Source organism: Dryas octopetala, chromosome 1, assembly GCF_963921425.1.
Source record: "Dryas octopetala chromosome 1, drDryOcto1.1, whole genome shotgun sequence".
NCBI classification, from domain to species: Eukaryota; Viridiplantae; Streptophyta; class Magnoliopsida; order Rosales; family Rosaceae; genus Dryas; species Dryas octopetala.
In genome coordinates, this window is record NC_141366.1 from 27,649,231 (window position 1) to 27,656,406 (window position 7,176).

General features: G+C 39.3%; 1 long non-coding RNA gene across 3 annotated transcripts; it reads right to left on the minus strand.

Annotated features, from left to right (window-relative positions):
- Positions 1 to 1,046: 1,046 nt before the first annotated feature.
- LOC147299495 (uncharacterized) lies at positions 1,047 to 3,986 on the minus strand. Of its 3 annotated transcripts, XR_015119845.1 has the most exons (6): positions 3,347 to 3,986; positions 3,157 to 3,234; positions 2,763 to 2,970; positions 1,993 to 2,058; positions 1,631 to 1,697; positions 1,047 to 1,443 (listed from the first exon to the last, which is right to left on the minus strand). It is a non-coding gene; the product is annotated as an uncharacterized LOC147299495 (long non-coding RNA). The 3 variants fall into 3 exon arrangements; XR_015119844.1 differs by lacking the exon at positions 2,763 to 2,970; XR_015119843.1 differs by lacking the exons at positions 2,763 to 2,970; positions 3,157 to 3,234; positions 3,347 to 3,986 and having other exon boundaries at positions 1,993 to 2,728.
- Positions 3,987 to 7,176: the final 3,190 nt, after the last annotated feature.

The following is a 7,176-nucleotide window of genomic DNA, read 5'->3' on the forward strand; positions in this document are numbered from 1 at the left end:
CCTCATAAGTCTATCCACCAATAATAATAAATCAAAACATTCCAGCAAATTAATTGCCTAATCGTCAACTAACAACCTCAACCTCAATCATTTACATCCTAATTAATAACCTCAATGCATAATCACCATCATTGTCCCTCCTCAAGATTCAGGCCTAGACTTAACCAAATCCTAACATACAACGTAATACAAGCACACAACACAAATAATCATTTATCTAATTTCAGTCACGTCGCTCTTTGTAATCCTTCAGCTTTGAAACTATTTTCAAAATCTCTTCTTTCAAATCTATTTAATTTTTTAATCTCCTCAACTGCAAATCAAACTCTGAAAATAACAAGTTTCTCAAGCTGGAAAATCGATATTATCTACTGTATATAAATAGTTTAGGCTGAAAACTTTCATCTTAAACAAACCTTGATATACTAGAAAAGCAATAAAACTGTTCAAGCTGAGAAATATCAAATCTGAACTAAATTTATCTTTGGAACACTACAACAAAAATGTCGATAGATATCAGTCGTGGACTGATATCTATTTGGGTAGCCGCCTGATATAGCGCGTCGTGATATCTAATGTTCACATTTTAGATATCAGTTTTAAACTGATATGTAAACATTGTTTATATATTATTTTTGATATTATTACTGATATCTATAAAATCCGAATATCAATAGTTCTGATCAATACATATCGTATTTGAGGTAGAATATGATATAAAACCATGATATCAATATCAGGTTTGAGGTAGAATATGATTTAAAATCTTGGTATCAATATCAGGTATATGATAAAATCTGATATGTAATCTCGATATCAATATCAGGTATGAAACATACTCTGATATCTAAATATTGTTTATATATCAGGTCTGAGAGAGAATCTGATATCAAAATGACATAACATTTCAGTTTTTAGACCAAAAATGATTTGGAATGTATGATATATATTAGTTTTTTTTTTCACCTAAAAAGGATATCAATGAATTAAATACAATTGTGCCTGTATTTTGAAATGGCCTGAAATTTGTGCAAGTATAAAATCTTTCATTCCCATATATTTCATATTTTAAGCACCAATAACATTCAAAGTACCCAAAAAGGGATTACAATATAATATCCAACAAGTAGTTCCAACAAGTGATGTTTCTTAGTTGTCCTTTTGTTTTTTAAGAAATGCAAATTACTTACAGAGGACCTTCCTTTAGCTTACTGAGTAGCCCATCCTATACGAGTGCATCCACACCAACTGCTGAAATGGCGGAATTCTCTTCATTTGCAATCAAGACAACCACCACATGCAGTTGACTTCAATTTTGGCTTTGTCTCCCCCAGCCTTCTCATGAGCTCAGTTACAAGTTCAACATGCCCCAAGCAATCAACTAGTAGTTCCACGACCACAAAGTTTATCCCCATCGATACTCAATGAGAATGGATCAAATTCCTGCAATTCCAATAAACATATGCACAATGCATCATCATTAACTACCAAAATGACAAAAAAAATATCATTATTACATTTTAACTATAGCCCACTAGTGTTCTGTACACAATGTGAATTACATGATCAAGCTCCTGTAATGAAAATCTAAACCATCATTGGATATGGAACAATCAGAGAAATTCAATACCTTGGCTTTGAACGGAAAATAAATTAATAAGCCACAGTGATGTTGATTTTATGGTTGGCTTCAAATACTGTCAAACAATATAGCATGAATAAAAATGCTCATCAGTTTGTTGCCCCTCAGAAATAAAACTAAAAAAATCACTTTTGTATGGATGAAAGTAGACTATAAAGGCAAGATCTTTGCACTTTCTTTGCAGCAAGCCTATTAGTGACATGCAAGGAGCACTGGAAATATAAAAGACCTATTTAATCACTCTCAAGTTGGAAAAAGCCTATGCACTAAGAAGGTCAGAGAAATTATTTGACGTTGTTTGCAGCCATAAACTATGCAGAGAAGGTTATGGTAAGGGTCATAGTGAGTACCTGAAAAGAGAGAAGGAATCGGACCAACAACAGGTATGAGCTCAGTCTGCAATATAAAGTTAAACCCTGCAAGAACCAAAAACCAGAAACCAAAACCATATTTTGTTTTAATTTCCATAAACCTATACCCTGCAAGAAATCGAAGTTCTCTCTGCCTATAACCCTAATTCCAAAATCAAACCCCAGTTCCCATAAATAAACACTACAAGAAATTAGGGCATTAGTGACGAACAGTTTAGGACTGTTGTAAACGGTGATATGAAACTTTTTTTATCTAATTAATTAAATTTATAGAGATGCATATTGCCAGACAATATATGTATAAATATAATGCAACAATGTCACAAAATATAAATATAACTTTTCTTTGTAATCTTTATCGCTTTGAGCATTCTATATAACTCATGCATATATACTTGAATAAGAATCATAAGATCTAGAAGAAAAGCACTCAACTTACAAGTTGGCTATGAAAGACAAACTAAGAATTGGAGCACTTGCTAGTTGCTATATGTATATAAACTTATGATCAAAGAATGTAGAGGTACATTAGCTCCAGCTAGATTAATAGCTAGCTAGCATTACCTTCTTTTGGATTAACACAGGGAACTAACACTATGATTTTCACTTTTTCTTTCCCTCTACATTCATGTGTAGTGAAATGAATTAGAGTTCTTGTTTTTAGCATAAATAAATTAGAGTACATGTTATTTACTTGTTCTAGTGTAAAAAAGATAAAAAAAATCAAAGAGAGCTACAAAAAATCTTACAAAAACTTTAAAAGCAGAGTAATGAGCAGACATCCCATATATGCAGCACTTGGTGAACAATCAACCATTTCAGCCATTAGAAAAATACAATATAAATAGAAGACAACATAGCTGGATAACAAATATCATATTAGAAACCACAAAGGGATATATTTGCAAGCACATCATTAGTCATGACACATGTACGTAATTGGGAGTTCCAAAGCACCTGCACAAAAAAATAGATAAAACAATAGCTTTATACAAAACACACCAATTTAGGATAAAGGTTAAAAAATAGAAGCATACGGAACTCATAACCACCACATATAACAAATACTAGTGAAAGAATAACAGAAAACAAAAATCAAACCACCAAAAGCCAGGAAAAGAAAACAATCGTTTATTCCTTTACCTAAGTTGGTGGATCAATGGTGAGTCAAGGTGGAGGATGGGCACGGTGGTGGGCAATAGCTGGTGGCTCAATGATAGGCTGCAAAAAACACAAAAATTTATATTAAAAAAACACATAAATTAATTAAAAGTAATTAAATAAGCTATACAAACACACACACACACACACACCCGTACTCTGTTAAGCCAACCTCTTAAATGAATCCTTGAAATCAATCTCTCAGCTCAGAACCACAATCTATTCACCTACAAAACCAAAGTATAAAATCAAGAGTGAATTCATAGAGAAAGAAATCATATATTCAACAAAAAAAAAAAAACCCTAGACGGGATCGAAGACGGAGTTGTAGGCTGAGGCTTCATGAAGCTCAATGAAGTCTTAGGCGACTCAATGTTGGGGTTCACCAAGGTGAAGTCGCCGTCATACGCCGCCTCTCTCGCCGTAAAATAACTGGAGAAGTCGCGGCTTTGTAGCCTTCAAACTGCTGTCGTGCATGGCTGTCAAGGCAAGTGAAGGCCATGGATAGACACATATCGACGAGAGGAACCCATTGTGGCCGGATTTGGGCCGCGACGCCGTCGGGATTAGAAGATCGTCGGAGAAGACCATCGGGTCTGTGTGGCTCGATTCTGGTTTCTGGCTTGGTTTCAGGGCGAGTGAAGTACAAGGAAAGAGAGAGGAGAAGGAAAGGAAGAGAGTGGTGGTCATCTCGCCGGCCACACTCGCCGGACAACGAGAAGGAGAAGAGATCGAGTTCGCAGGGGGAGAGAGAGAGAGAGAGGGTTAGTGTCTAACAGTCTGTTTGTGGGTTTGTGGGTTTGTGGGTGTGTGTGTGTTTTGGGTTTGTGGATTTGTGGATTTGTGTCTGAGCTTTGTGAGGGTTAGTGTCTAACAGTCTGGTAGGACAATAATTTTAAGTGGGGTCATACTTATGTAGATAAAATATTAGTTGACATGTTAGACTTTATAAAATATAAAGAAAAATTAAAACATTAGATATCAGGTGATTTGGGTGGTAGGAAAAAAAACTTATAAGTAGTGTGTTAAGATATCAGTTGACAGTCTAAACTGATGTTTTACAAAATTTTAGAAAAAGGGAAAATATTATATATCAGATGAAAAAAAACATGTGATTTCTATTAGAGTTTAGATATTAGCAAAGAAATTAACTGATATTATAACTTTTACAATATCAGTTTTTTCAAATCTGATATAAAAGAGGTGATATCTATTGATATTTTTCTTGTAGTGGAAACTGATATCTCAAAACACTCATACTTAAAACTCATGTCATTCTCATACCCGTACTGTAGAAAATGTTCTGGCTGCAATCCCGCGCATTAGCAGGCTCAAATCCTGGCCATAATCTCATACGGAGGGGTCACTCCGCACGAGCAGGCTCGTATCCTGGCCACAATCTCGTACGGAGGGGTCACTCCGCACGAGCAGGCTCGTCGATCAATACGTGCATTTACACGGCAGTTTTTAAATATTCTTTTCAAAATTGTCCTTATCAAACCCACTCATCTAAAGGAGGTGTCTCTCCTCAAATCACGTCTCAATCAACATTGTATAAATAATCAATTATAAACAAAATCCACTCACTGTTTACTCCGAACTACACCGAAACCTTTCCGAGATTGATTCCTACTTATGACCCTTCACTTGTTTATCACTTAAATCATACCAATATTTCCTCAATACTTAATTCGATCAAATCGGTATAATAATCGCCTAATCATCATTTATTTACTTCGACAATAAACATTTCTTCCCTAATTCAGCAATTATCCTCAGGACAAACTCTAAAATTCCAAACTAATTTCCTTAGCCTCAGATCCTCATCAATTCATTTTCATGATCCAAATCCTGCACTTAGCATTTTCTAACACACAACAACAAACACACAAACAGGCAATTCATTAACGATATTCTACGGTAATAACCGATAAGTTTCACTCACAGTTTAACCGCGTGTAAAGACCGAAATGCCCTTGAACGGCGCCATTGCTCGGATATCAAATCTGGCAGCATGACGGCATCGGGAATAAGATTTCCCAAGCCTGTGTACCGAAACGCAACCAGACCCAAGAATTGATCTATGGATGCTCTGAAGAGGATGATTTACAAGGAAAACCACCCAACCCGCCGCTACAAGTGGTGGAGCTGGCGGTGGCAGCGTGTAACGACCCGACCCAAAGTTTACTTTTAAAACTAAGAGACTTTCGTCTTTGACCTTGGGTCCGTTTGATAGATCTCGAGCCTACGAGTTCGTAGACACGCGGCACGCGTCAATCGGAGCTACAGTTTGAAAGATACGAGCATTTGAAGGGAAGGGCAATTTTGTAATTTGGTAGGAGTGGGTTTTAAATACCCAAAATCCAGAAATTTCTGGACATTCTCTCTCCTCTCTCCCCGATCCTCTCCCTCTCCCGCGTGTCTCTCCCTCTCTCACTCTCGCCGATCTGCCACCGGCGCGTGGCGGCGCGTCCGGCGGTGGATGGGCTGGGTTTTCGGCCCACCAGCATCGCCGCCCTCTCCTCTCTCTACCCCTGGCCTCCGTTCAACCCAGAAAAGCCCCGAAAACCCGAAATCCAGCCTAGACCCGATTTGAGCCTCGCCGTTGATCTGACTGTTCCGGCGAGATTTGGGTGGCCGGACCCACTGGGTCTTGTTCGCCTCACCACGGCGAGTTCAGCCGTGGTGTCCTCCTGCTCCGATGATGCTCCACGACGGAGCAATGAGCTCGGGAAGCCAAGTCGGCCGCCAGCTTCCGCCGCCGTTTTCGGCCATTTCCGGTGAGATTTGGTCGTCGGTCAAGTTGTCAAAAATGATCCTCGAGGTATGGGCCTTCTTTCCCCCTTGTTATTGCGTGTCAATTTTGAGAATCTAAAGATTTGAAATTTTAGGGCTTGTACCCATTTCGGGTTTGCCTTGAATTGAGCCTACTAGAATGATTTCTGAGTTTTTTTTTCATCCAATTGAAGTGCCTAGGTTGAATTTGGGTTGATTTTTAGTTGAAAAATCAGTTTCTTAGATTGTGCCGCCACAGCCACCGCTACCTCCGCCACTTGTGGCGGCGGGTCAGCGGCCGTATGTCTCTTTTTGCCCACATTGAACTTCTAGGAGATCCTTGGAGATTGTTTGGTGAGTTCTGTGAAATTTCTGTGTTGTATACGCCGGGCAGCCACCGTGTGTGGTGGCGGCCGCCCGTTTTGGACGATTAAACGACCAATTGTGAATTATGTATATATTTAAGTTGGTTGTCTGGTCTTAACAGGTACACGGGCTCGGGAAATCTCATTCCCGATGCCGTTATGCTGCCGGATTTGGTATCCGAGCAATGACACTGTGAAGGGTATTTCGGTCTTTTATGTAGTTGAACTGTGAATGATACTTATCGGATTTTAATGTAGAGTACTATTATTGAATGATCTGTTTTAGGTGTTTGTTGCTTTATGTTAGGAAGGCTAAGGGTAGGGTTTGGATCATGAGAATGAATTGATGAGGATCTGAGGTTAAGGAATTAATTTGGAATTTTAGAGTTTGTCCTGAGGATAATGGCTGAATTAGAAAAGAATATTTAAAGGCTGCTGTGTAAATGCACGTGTTGACCGGTCGAGCCTGCCTGTGTAAAATGCACGGGATTGTGGCCAGGATACGAGCCTGCTCGTATGGAAAGACCCCTCCGTACGAGATTGTGGCCAGGATACGAGCCTGCTTGTATGGAGAGACCCCTCCGTACGAGATTGTGGCCAGGATACGAGCCTGCTCGTTCGGAGAGACCCCTCCGTACGAGATTGTGGCCAGGATACGAGCCTGCTCGTTCGGAGAGACCCCTCCGTACGAGATTGTGGCCAGGATACGAGCCTGCTCGTATGGAGAGACCCCTCCGTACGAGATTGTGGCCAGGATACGAGCCTGCTCGTTCGGAGAGACCCCTCCGTACGAGATTGTGGCCAGGATACGAGTCTGCTCTTACAGAATGACCTCTATGTGCGAGATTATGGCTAGGATTTG